General features: G+C 44.3%; 1 pseudogene; it reads left to right on the forward strand.

The window, feature by feature from the left end:
* The first annotated feature begins 5,806 nt into the window (after positions 1-5,806).
* On the forward strand, positions 5,807-7,362 carry LOC110132603 (E3 ubiquitin-protein ligase makorin-1 pseudogene; annotated as a pseudogene).
* The last annotated feature ends 5,212 nt before the right edge of the window (positions 7,363-12,574 follow it).

Here is a 12,574-nt window from a genome sequence, read left to right on the forward strand (position 1 = left end):
GGGAGATCACTCCTTTAAGAGGCCTTCCAGAGAGAATCACCTCAGCTAATATTTCTTTTCATTCTTTTTTTTTTTTTTTGGTAGTTTCTCAGTTATGTTTCTGTTAGGTAGTTAGAAAAGGAGTCCAGAATGGCAGTGGCTAAAAGGCAAGGAAGGGAAAAGCCCTCAAAAATTGAACAAAGGAAGCTCCGAGGACTGGAGTGAGGACCTCAGGAAAAACAAACAGCACTCCTGGCTAGCCCAATTTACATAGGGTAGGCCCAGAGGGAGGAGAAAAAAACATAAAAAGAGGAGCCAAAATTGGGCCGGGAGCCTCTCTTCTCTTTGCATCTTTTGGGTCAGCATGCCCTCACACCTCGAGAATGTATTTTCCTTTACTTTCTAAATAAAACTGATCTGTAACACGGAGCTGTAACACTGGTCCATCTGAAAGCTGTAACGCTGGTCTGTCCGAGGGCTGTAATGCTGGTCCGTCCTTTCAAATTTTTGTTTCCATGAGACAGAACCAAGGAAATTACAAACTCCCTGACATTTCCATTCTAGAGAGTATGGAATTACTCCCTGTTATGAAACATGATGCCTTTAGCACCTTATAATTCTTTTTGTTTTCTCTTCCCAGCCTTGTAAATTTTTATTTTTATGTGGTCAAGATTTAGAACTTGTTGCCTAACATTTCTGAAGGAACTCCACAGTGCACCTGGGGAAGTGCACCTGAGGAGTCTCAGGGCAGAGGCAAGAGGATATAAGATTTAGGGAAGCAGATACCCACACACCAGCTTGCACACAGATTTGATTTTACTAAGCATATTCCACTAATTGGGCTTCCCAGGTGGCTCGGTGGTAAAGAATCTGCCTGCCAATGCAGGAGACGCAAGAGACGCAGGTTCGATACTTGGGTCAGGAAGATGCCCTGGAGAAGGAAATGGCAACCCACTCCACTATTCTTGCCTGGGATATCCCATGGACAGAGGAGCCTGGCAGGCTACAGTCCATGGGGTTGCGAAGAGTTGGACACAACTGAGTACACACACATTTCCCACTTATTATCTCATTTGATACAGAAAAACTTTACAATATATCAGACTTCTTATCCCTGTTGTTCAGATAAGAAGACAGACCTTGAGAGAATCTTGAGTGCATTTAAGACGCCTGCTCAGAACAAAAAGCAAGTTAACGTGGAGCCAGGACCAGCCTCTGTTATAACACAGTCTGGACTTTTCCTATCACTAATTTCTGTTGCTTTCTTTCTTAAAGAGGCCTTCTCCATCTGCCCACAATAAGTTCCAGGTCCCCACGATGCCAGCCCTCTGCTGAGTGGAAGCCGCCTCCAACCGCCCTCCCCTTTCTGCAGGCTCAGTGGCCAGAGCCTCTCGGGCCACAGTGAGCAGAGCTGGCCACATGCTCGGATATACTACACACCTGAAAGTAGAGCCGAATGAAACCAGATCTGAATCCTGGCAACAGAGATGCCTGCCTGACCAGCTTTCCAACTGATGCTGACTAAGGTTGCTCTCTCATACAAAGATGAATTGCAGGGACTTTCCTGGCAGTCCAGTGGTTAAGACTCTGTGCTTCCAATGCACAGTGTGCAGGTTTGATCCCTGGCCAGGGAGCTAAGATCCCACCTACTATGCAGGGCTGCAAAAAATAATTTTTTTAAAATCATCATATAGTGTGTTTTTTTTTTAAGATGAATTGCAAAATCACATCATTTTTACCAGTCAAATATATGCAGCCCCATGAGATGAAAAGCTCCACACCCACTTCATCCCCATCCTTGGACTGTGCCACCAAGTGGGCAAAAGGGGTCCTTTGGATGGAGGTGTAAATACTGAAGGCACAGACCACCTCAGCCACCAAGGAAAGAGCAGTAGAAATAAGGTGTTGCCCCTGGATCTCAGACAAGAAATGAGACAGACTTCCTGGGGTCACAAAGGCGGAACCCTGGGTTAAAGAGAATCCTGGGTTTAAGTCCAACTACAAACCAGCGGGCTCTCCTGGGCTCAACTTTGTCTCCTCCAAGGCCCCCTCTACCCCCAGAGACTGGTGGCAAGGCTGAATGGAGACCATTTCCAAGACAGAAGACAAAAAACACTATTTGGGCTAAAACCATTAACATATGCTCATCCCTACTGGAGCCTGTCTCCCCAGATCATGTATCTTATCGTGTTTGTGTAGATATCAGTGCCAAAGCAGGAGAGCAACGGAACAACTCGGAGACGCACAAAAGACAGGAGCTGCCCTTATTCCCTCCATGGCAGACGGTAAATGGCATTTGTCACCTACAATTCTTATAGGCAAGCCAGAGGGTGAGGCAATGACTGTCTCATACATCTGGCCTGCACTGCTCAGGGGCTCACTATAAATGCCTTTCAATTTGAAAGCACCAGTAAAAGCAGGTGTGCAGGAAGAGAAATGGGTGCTTTTATGGGACTTTGAAACTGCTGTGCTCTTTGTTTCTAGAGTTATTCTCTCTGTTCCAACTCTTCCTGCAGGTTGGGCATCTTGATGTTTCATCATGAAGATCATGGTGGTTCTGGTATGAATACTAATGATGTCTGATTGAACACTGGTTCATTTTTGAGATAACCAGCTAGTGATTTTGATTTGAAAATGGGTATGCAAATGATTTTGGGCTTCCCAAGTGGCACTAGTGGTAAAGAACCTGCCTGCCAATGCAAGAGACATAAGAGACTTATGTTTGATCCCTGGCTCAGAAGATCCCCTGGAGGATAGCAACTCACTCCAGTATTCTCGCCTGGAGAATCCTGTGGACAGAGGAGCCTGGCAGGCTACAGTCCATGGGGTCACACAGAGTCGGACACGACTGAAGTGACTTAGCACGCACTCACACGTACAAATAATTATATACATCACAGGCAAGGAACACAATGTGTGTTTTGAATTTTTTATGTTAACAATCACTGAACAAAAGCAAAGTGAGAAGTACTTTTTCTTTGTGCTGTATAGATACGTGTCCCTCTTGTATTTGAGGACAAGTGAGACACTATGAGCAAACTTGAAATCAGAAAACACAGGAAACTACCCATAAAATTAGCAGATGTTTTCAGGTAATTCTCAGTGATAAGGAGGGCAATTAAAGAAACAGGGTTGTCTCATGGTGGCAGAACTGAAAATTGGCAGAACCTTTCAGGAGGATGGTTTGGCAGGATGTCTCAGTACCCTTAGAACTGCTCTTCCTCTGCAGTGAGTCATTTCTGTTTGAAGAAATAATCTAAAGAAATAATCCTGGATGTAGGGAAAGGCTCTAGACACAATAGGGCTCACCTCAGCGTTCTTTATCCTAAAGGGAATATTAGAAATGACTGAGCAGGTATGGGAGACAGACATCATCAAAATGGTGGAATGGGTATTTTCTAAAAATCTTCTCCCCAGAGAATACCAACTGAAAAAAAAAAAAACACTTTTTATTTTGTATTGGGGTATAGCTGATTAACAATGCTGTGATCGTTTCAAGAGGACTAGCCATACATGTGTATGTATCCTCTCTCCCCCAAACTCCCTCCCCTCCAGACTGTCACATAACATTGAGCAGAATTCCATGCACTATACAGTAGGTCTTTGTTGGTTATCCATTTTAAATATAAAAGTGTTGAACACCAATTTTAATAATTACCCACCAGCGAGAGAACCTTTGTGGAAGTCCTGCAGAAGGGTTCCAGCATGCCATTGGCACAAACATTGAGTGCCTTGGGCACACTAGTAAGAAGAACAGTACCACTTTACCAAGTCACCCCTCCCCAAGGGTCACAGTTCAGGGCCAGGACTGAGGTCCATGATCTTTCTCAGGGGAAAAGGGAGAGGAGATGAGTGAATGCCTTTCTTCCAGGTCAGCGCACAGTGAGGCCAGAGAGACCCGTTTTATCCACGTCCCTTGCAGAACACCGCAGTGTGCGGCATGATGGGGGTGAGGAGCAGTTGGGAGGACAGCAGCCAGAGCTCTCAGAGAGCACCAGAGGGGAGCAGACCCTGCCCTTCACCTCATCATCTCCAAAAGGAAGACTCCCATGAGCCACGAGGGACACCCTGCCTGCAACCTCCCCCGAACCCCACTGGTCCACAAGCACCTCCACGTGCCACACCTGCGGCTGGTTCCCTGGGCGTGCCTCCAGGGAAGGAAAGTATGAGCCTCTGCAGATGGCTGGTGAGCACACGTAGAAAGCCAGTCAGACTCTGCAAGATTGGGAGAAAACACACATACTTGAGCAGTTGGCACCAACAGAGGGGAAGCACGAAGTTCAGTTCTGCAGGATCTAAAGACACATGCGTGCTAAATCGTTCAGTTATGTCTGACTCTTTGCAGCTCCATGGACTATAGCCCACCAGGTTCCTCTGTCCATGGGATTTCCCAGGCAAGAATCCTGGACTGGGTTGCCATTTCCTTCTCCAAAGGATCTTCCCCACCCAGAGATAGAACCCAGGTCTCCTGCACTGGCAGGCAGGTTCTTTACCACTGTGTCACCTGGAAAGCCCAAAGAATACAATTCTAAGAATTCCCTCCAAAAGGAAACAAGAGGTGTGAAGCAAGGATATCCAAAGAAAAGACTGAGAAATCTCAGAATCCTGAGCAAAACTGATGGAAGGTATTAGTCTTCTGAAGCCAGTGAGTAAAGACTGGAGGAGGTGACTCTTCAAATGCAAAAACAGCAATGCAAGACTTCAGGGAGCATGGGAAAACAAGAAAACAAGACGCCACCAAAGAAACACAATCCTAAGGAAACAGAGATCTGTGATTTGCCAGATAAATAATTCAAAATAGTTGTTTTAGGAAAGCTCAGTGTGCTACAAGAAAACACAGAAAGACAGTCCAAAATCAAGGAATTGATACACATACAAAATGAGAAACTTAACCGAAATATAGAAATTACAAAAAAGAAGTAAACAGAAATTCTGGAGCTTGGAAACTACAGGGAATAAAGTGAAAAATACCCTAGGGAGCAACAGCAGACTTGATCGAGTAGAAGAAAAAGACATTGAGAAGTCAAAACAGGTCACTGGAAGTTATCCATTCAGAAGAAAACAAAGGAAGTAAAAGAATGGACAGAGGGGGAAGAAAGTATACATGAACCATGGGAGACAATTAAAAGAAACAATCTACAGTTACTGAAGTCACAGAAAGAGAAGAGTGGAAGTTTATTTAAAATATTAATTCTTGAGAACTTTCCAAAGCTGTGGAGAGATTTGGACATCCAAGTTCATGAAATTCATAGCTGCCCAAAACAATCTATTCCAAGATAGCACTGGATTCCCAGATGGCTCAGAGGTAAAGAATCCACCTGCCAATGCAGGAGACTCAGGTTCAATCCCTGGTTTGAGAAGATCCCTTGGAGAAGAAAATGGCAACCCACTCCAGTACTCTCATCTGGGAAATCCCATGGACAGAGGAGCCTTGTGGGCTGTAGTCCATGGAGTCACAAAGAGTCAGACACGACTGAACATGTATGGCAGGGGGAAGAGAACATTAATAAAAATCAAAGAAAGAATTTTAGAAGCAGCAAAAGAAAAATTCCTCATATGTAAGGGAAATGTGATAAGGCTCCAATTAGATTTCTCAGCTGAAACTCTGCAATCTGGAGACGGCAAAATAATATACTCAGAATGCATAAAGGGAATAAGGTCCAGCCAAGAATACTTTACCCAGAAAATGTGTACTTCAGAAAAAAAGGAGAAGGAAAGACTTTTCCAGACAAACAAAAGCTGAGGGAGTTCATCACCCCTGGTCCTGCTTCACAAGAAGCGTTGAAAGAGTTCTTCAAGCTATAGTGAATGGATGCTAATTACTAACATGAAAATGGAAAACCCACTGGTAAAGGTGAGTATACAGTTAAATTCTAAAAACTGCAATACTGAGTATGAAAATGCAGCTGGATTAAAGGAATAGGCAGTGACTATGGCTGGACTAAGCAGGTCACCTGCAGATGTAGAGATGGGTTGGCAAGGAGGGATATCACTGTGAAGACTGAAAGACAAAAGGCACAGCAAAGAAACCAAAAACCCAGATGGTATTTCAAGCTTGCAGTTTGTAAGGAAGGAGATAACTGTCACTACTCACACGCCCTTTCTAACAGTCCATATGGTATAGTGTGCCCTCATTTTCAGGGAGGGTACTGTCTTTACAGAGACCACTCCAGATATGAACATAGCAAGCCACTGAAACAGGAAGAAGCAGATCTAACTGCAAAGTCATCCCTTGCTGCTTCCTGGAGTCTCTCATCCGTTGGGCCAACTGTTGAAATGAATATGGGCAAGGCTGAGTCAAGAAATTCAAATTTTGCAACTGTTAGGGCTGGTTCAGAAGACTGAGTGAACACCATCGAGTTTGTTCCAGGGCAGCCCTACTGTGGCTGGACTGCCCCTTCCTCCACTGAAGCCCCGCTGCAGGGCTCAGTGACCAAAGAAGACCTGGAGAAGAAGCAAAGTGCAGTGGAGACCAAGAAGCAGCTCTCGCCCTATGCCGCAGTGAGGGATTGCCACTATGGGGAGAACTGTGCGTATCTGCACGGAGATGCGTGTGGTATGTGTGAGCTGCAGGTCCTCCGTTCCGTGGATGCTGCCCAGAGGTCACAGCATATAAAATCCTGCATCGAGGCCTGCAATGAGGATATGGAGCTCTTGTTCGTGGTGCAGTGCAGCAAGGACATGGTGTGTGGCATCTGCATGGAGGTAGTCTACAAGAAAGCCAACCCTGGCAAGCGCTGCATTGGGATCCTCTCCAACCGCAACCACACCTACTGTCTCAAGTGTATTTGCAAGTGGAGGAGTGCTAAGCAATTTGAGAGCAAGATAGTAAAGTCCTGCCCAGAATGCTGGATCACATCTAACTTTGTCATTTCAGGTGAGTACTGGGTGGAGGAGAAAGAAGAGAAGCAGAAACTCATTCAGAAATACAAGGAGGCAATGAGCCACAAGGTGGGCAGGTATTTTGATGAAGGCCGTGGGAGCTGCCCATTTGGAGGGAACTGTTTTTACAAGCTTGTGTACCCTGATGGCTGTAGAGAGGAGTCACAGAGACAGAAAGTGGGAACAGCAAGCAGATACCGGGCCCAACAAAGGAACCACTTCTGGGAGCTCATCGAGGAACAAGAGAACCGCAACCCTTTTGACAACGAAGAGGAGGTTGTCACCTTTGAGCTGGGCAAGATGTTGCTCATGCTTTTAGCTGCAGGGAGGAACGACGACCTGACAGATTCTGAAGAGGAGCGGGACTTGTTTCACAATGAGCTGGAAGATTTTTATGACTTGGATCTGCAGCAGCTCAGTGGGGTGCATGAACCCATCTGCCGAGCCTCAGATGGCAGTGGGCCTCCAGGGTGGTGGCCATGCCCGGGGCCGCTCTCCTAGGCAGGCCTCTCAACTCCAGGTGCTGTAGTAGTCATTTTCACCCAGGGCCTGTCTTCTCAACTCCTCACTTTTCCCCAAGGAGTATATTGTTTTCTCTGTTTAAAAAAGTTACAAAAATAAATCTGAAAGTTAGTTTTTTTGTAACATGAATTCAACTGTCTAGACAGTTAGTGTAGGTTTGTCCCATCATGTTTTCTACCAGATCCACGCAGTTCGAGGGGAGTGTTTCTAGATTTCCAGGACTCATTGTTGAGGACCCCCCTGCTTTGGGGGTCCAGGAATCGGGGTGATGGGTGAAGGATCTGAACTGTAGCAAAGAGCCGCTTTCTGCTCTAAACTTGGGAGGTGAATACTTGGTTTCTGATGAAATCTGCACATCTGTATTTTCTACCTGGCCCCTGTCCTGTCTTCCACCCCCTACCCCCACCACGGTGCACTCATCCTGTGGTTTTGGTCTCTTGTTTCATTGCACACAAGTAATACTACTGGGTAACCAGAACCAGGTGTGAATGTATTTGAGATTTTTACCGTGTCTAGAGTGATAGAAAAATTGTAAAAGAACACATATACAAGACAAGAGTGGAAGAAAATAATGCAGAGTTGGAAACTGACTGCCAAGGCTGATAGACTTGGGATGTGCGAGTGTGACTACGTGACGAGCTTCCCATTCCTGCATAGGCACAGTGTTTGTAGCCTTAGTGAAAAATCTCGGTTTAGTGGTTTCTGCCTCATGGGGCAAATAGATCTTAAAAGACAAAGCAGTTTATTGGTAGCTATTAATAGAGCAGAGGTAACTCTATAAATAGAGAAATGGGCTTAGCCATAGAAGTGCAAAACTATCTGGTTATCCCATGTATTAATACAACTTAGGGCTTGGGTCCACAGTTGTGTTTAATGTTGATTGCCAAGACTTCCCAGTCCAGGCACTTTCTGACAAACCTTTGTCTTCTTCTGAGGGTTTCTTGTCAGGATTTTGTGTTCCTTTTTTGTGGATATTTGCCTCATTCATTCCCCAAGTTGTCTGCTACACAGTGTGATTCAAATCTATGTTCTAAGGTGTTTCCTGTAGTGGAGTCATTGGTTGGCAGTATAGCAAGTCAGGCTTTTCCACTAAAAGGGGAAACAGAGGGTGCTAATCCACAAGATAAGCTAATGTTAAATTGTTAGAAAAATCCCTCGGTTAGAAAGTTTAGCTTTGCGTTTTGTTGCTCTCTTTCCCGAAAATAACTTGGAGGTGCCCCGGCTGTGTCGATCTACTGCTCTGATGCTTCAGATATCACTCATTTTTTGCATGTTAAGAAAAAAAAAAAAAAACAGTAATTGCTACAGAGGTCTTTGTATTTTGTAGCTACCCTTTTGTAAGAGGCACTTTTCCCAAATAAAACAATTTCTAACCCCACCCCCCTGCCCCCAAAAAGGAAAGGAACAGAGAAAAACAAGCTACAATGACACTTTGAAAGAGGAGTGGGTAATTCAGTTTAAGACAGAGTGGACCTCAGAGCAAAGAAAGAAAATTATTAGCTTAGACAGAGGAATTAAAATGGCAAAAGGGGTCAATTCTTCCAGAAGACATGACAATATTTCAGTTTAGTTCAATCACTCAGTCGTGTCCAACTCTTTGTGACCCTACGGACTGCAGCACACCAGGCCTCCCTGTCCATCACCAACTCACAGAGCTTGCTCAAACTCAGGTCCATTGAGTCGGTGGTGCCATCCAACCATCTCATCCTCTGTCTTACTCTCCTCCTCCTGCCTTTAATCTTTCCCAGTGTCAGTCTTTTCCAATGAGTCAGTTCACATCAGGTGGCCAAAGTATTGGAGCTTCAGCTTCACCATCTGTCCTTTCAAAGAATATTCAGGACAGATTTCCTTTAGGATTGACTGGCTTGATCTCCTTGCAGTACAAGGGACTCTCAAGAGTCTTTTCCAACACCACAGTTCAAAAGCATCAATTCTTTGGTGCTCAGCTTTCTTTATAGTCCAACTCTCACATCCATACATGACTACTGGGAAAACCATAGCTTTGACTAGACGGACCTTTGTTGGCAAAGTAATATCTCTGCTTTTTAATATGCTGTCTATGTTGGTCATAGCTTTTCTTCCAAGGAGCAAGCGTCTTTTAATTTCATGGCTGCAGTCACCATCTGCAGTGATTTTGGAGTCCAAGAAAATAAAGTCTGTCTCTGTTTCCATTGTTTCCCCATCTATTTGCCATGAAGTGATGGGACTGGATGCCATGATCTTTGTTTTTTGAATGTTGAGTTTTAAGCCAGCTTTTTCACTCTCTTCTTTCACTTTCATCAAGAGGATCTTTAGTTCCTGTTCACTTTCTGCCATAAGGGTGGTGTCATCTGCATATCTAAGGTTACTGATATTTCTCCCAGCAATCTTGATTCCAGCTTGTGCTTCATCCAGCCCAGCATTTCACATGATGTACTCTGCATATAAGTTAAATAAACAGAGTGACAATACACAGCCTTGATGTACTCCTTTCCCTATTTGGAACCAGTCTGTTGTTCCATGTCCAGTTCTAACTGTTGCTTCCTGACCTGCATACAGATTTCTCAGGAGGCAGTTGAGGCAGTCTGGTATTCCCATCTCTTTCAGAATTTTCCAGTTTGTTGTGATCCACACAGTCAAAGGCTTTGGCATAGTCAATAAAGCAGAAGTACATGTTTTTCTGGAATTTTCTTGCTTTTTCTATGATCCAAGGGATGTTGGTTTGATCTCTGGTTCCTCTGCCTTTTCTAAATCCAGCTCAAACATCTGGAAGTTCATAGTTCACATACTGTTGAAGCCTGTCCTGGGGAATTTTGAGCATTACTTTGCTAGTGTGTGAGATGAGTGCAATTGTGCGGTAGTTTGAACATTCTTTGGCATTGCCCTTCTTTGGGATTGGAATGAAAACTGACCTTTTGCAGTCCTGTGGCCACTACTGAGTTTTCCAAATTTGCTGGCATATTGAGTGGAATACTTTCACAGCATTATCTTTTAGGATTTAAAATAGCTCAACTGGAATTCCATCAACTCCACTAGCTTTGTTCATAGTGATGCTTCCTAAGGCCCACTTGACTTTGCCTTCCAGGATGTCTGGCTCTGGGTGAGTGATCACACCATCATGGTTATCTGGGTCATGAAGATCTTTTTTGTATACTTCTTCTGTGTATTCTTGCCACCTCTTCTTAGTATCTTCTGCTTCTGTTAGGTCCATAACATTTCTGTCCTTTATTGAGCCCATCTTTGCATGAAATGTTCCCTTGGTATCTCTATTTTCTTGAAGAGATCTCTAGTCTTTCCCATTCTATTGTTTTCCTCTATTTCTTCGCACTGATCACTGAGGAAGACTTTCTCATCTCTCTTTGCTATTCTTTGGAACTCTGCATTCAAATGGGTGTATCTTTCCTTTTCTCCTTTGCCTTTAGCTTCTCTTCTTTTCTCAGCTATTTGTAAGGCCTCCTCAGACAGCCATTTTGCCATTCTGCATTTCTTTTGGGGGGGATGGTTTTGATCACTGCCTCCTGTACAATATACGAACCTCCATCCATAGTTCTTCAGGTACTCTGTCTATCAAATCTAATCCCTTGGTCTATTTGTCACTTCCATTGTATAATTGTAAGGGATTTTATTTAGGTCATACCTGAATGATCTAGTGGTTTTCCCTACTTTCTTCAATTTAAGTCTGAATTTGGCAATAAGGAGTTCATGATCTGAGCCACAGTCAGCTCCCAGTCTTGTTTTTGCTGACTGTGTAGAGCTTCTCCATCTTTGGCTGCCAAGAATATAATCAATCTGATTATATTTAATCAATCTGGTGATGTCCATGTGTAGAGTCTTCTCTTGTGCTGTCAGAAGAAGGTGTTTGCTATGACCAGTGTGTTCTCTTGGCAAAACCCTTAGCCTTTGCCATGCTTCATTCCGTACTCCAAGGCCGAATTTGCCTGTTACTCCAGGTGTCTCTTGGCTTCCTACTTTTGCATTGTGGTCCCCTATAATGAAAAGGACATCTTTTTTGGGTGTTAGTTCTAAAAGGTCTTGTAGGTCTTCATAAAACTGTTCAATTTCAGCTTCTTCAGCATTAGTGGTTGGGGCATAGACTTGGATAACTATGATATTGAATGGTTTGCCTTGGACACAAGCAGAGATCATTCTGTTATTTTTAAGACTGCACCCAAGTACTACATTTTAGACTCTTGTTGACTATGAGGGCTACTCCATTTCTTCTAAGGGATTCTTGCCCACAGGAGTAGACATAATGATCATCTGAATTAAATTTGCCCATTCCAATCCATTTTAGTTCACTGATTCCTAAAATGTTCATGTTCACTCTTGCCATCTCCTGTTTGACCACTTCTAATTTACCTTGATTTATGGACCTAAAATTCTAGGTTCCTATGCAATATTGCTCTCTATAGCATTGGACTTTACTTCCACCACTAGTCACATCCATAACTGGGTGTTGTTTTCGCTTTGGCTCCGTCCCTTCATTCTTTTTGGATTTATTTCCCCACTCTTCTGCAGTAGTATGTTGGGCACCTACTGGCCTGGAGAGATCATCTTTCAGTATCCTCTCTTTTTGCCTTTTCATACTGTTCACGGGGTCCTCAAGGCAAGAATACTGAAGTGGTTTGCCACTCGCTTCTCCAGTGGACAACATTTTGTCAGAACTCTCCACTCTCCATGACCCATCTGTCTTGGCTGGCCGTAGCATGGCTCATAGTTTCATTGAGTAGACAAGGCTGTGATCCATGTGATCAGTTTGATTCGTCTTCTGTGATTGTGGTTTTCATTCTGTCCACCCAGTGACAGATAAGGATAAGAGGCTTGTGGAAGCTTCCTGATGGGAAAGACTGACTGTGGGGATCTTGTTCTGATGGGTGGAGCCATGCTCAGTAAATCTTTAATCCAATTTTCTGTGATGGGCAGGGCTCTGTTCCCTCCCTGTTGTTTGACCTGAGGCCAAACTATGGTGGAGATAATGAATATAATGGTGACCTCCTTCAAAAGGTCCCACCTATGTACTGCCACGCTCAGTGCCCCCAACCCTGCAGCAGGCCACCACCAACCAAAGCCTCTGCAGAGACTCCTGGACACTCACAGGCAAGTCTGAGTCAGTCTCTTGTGGGATCACTGCTCCTTTCTCCTGGGACCTGGTGCACGCAAGGTTATTTTTTTGTGCCCTCCAAGTGTCTGTTTCCCCAGTCCTGTGTAAGTT

The sequence above is a fragment of the Odocoileus virginianus genome, chromosome 2 (genome assembly GCF_023699985.2).
Source record: "Odocoileus virginianus isolate 20LAN1187 ecotype Illinois chromosome 2, Ovbor_1.2, whole genome shotgun sequence".
Lineage (NCBI taxonomy): Eukaryota > Metazoa > Chordata > Mammalia > Artiodactyla > Cervidae > Odocoileus > Odocoileus virginianus.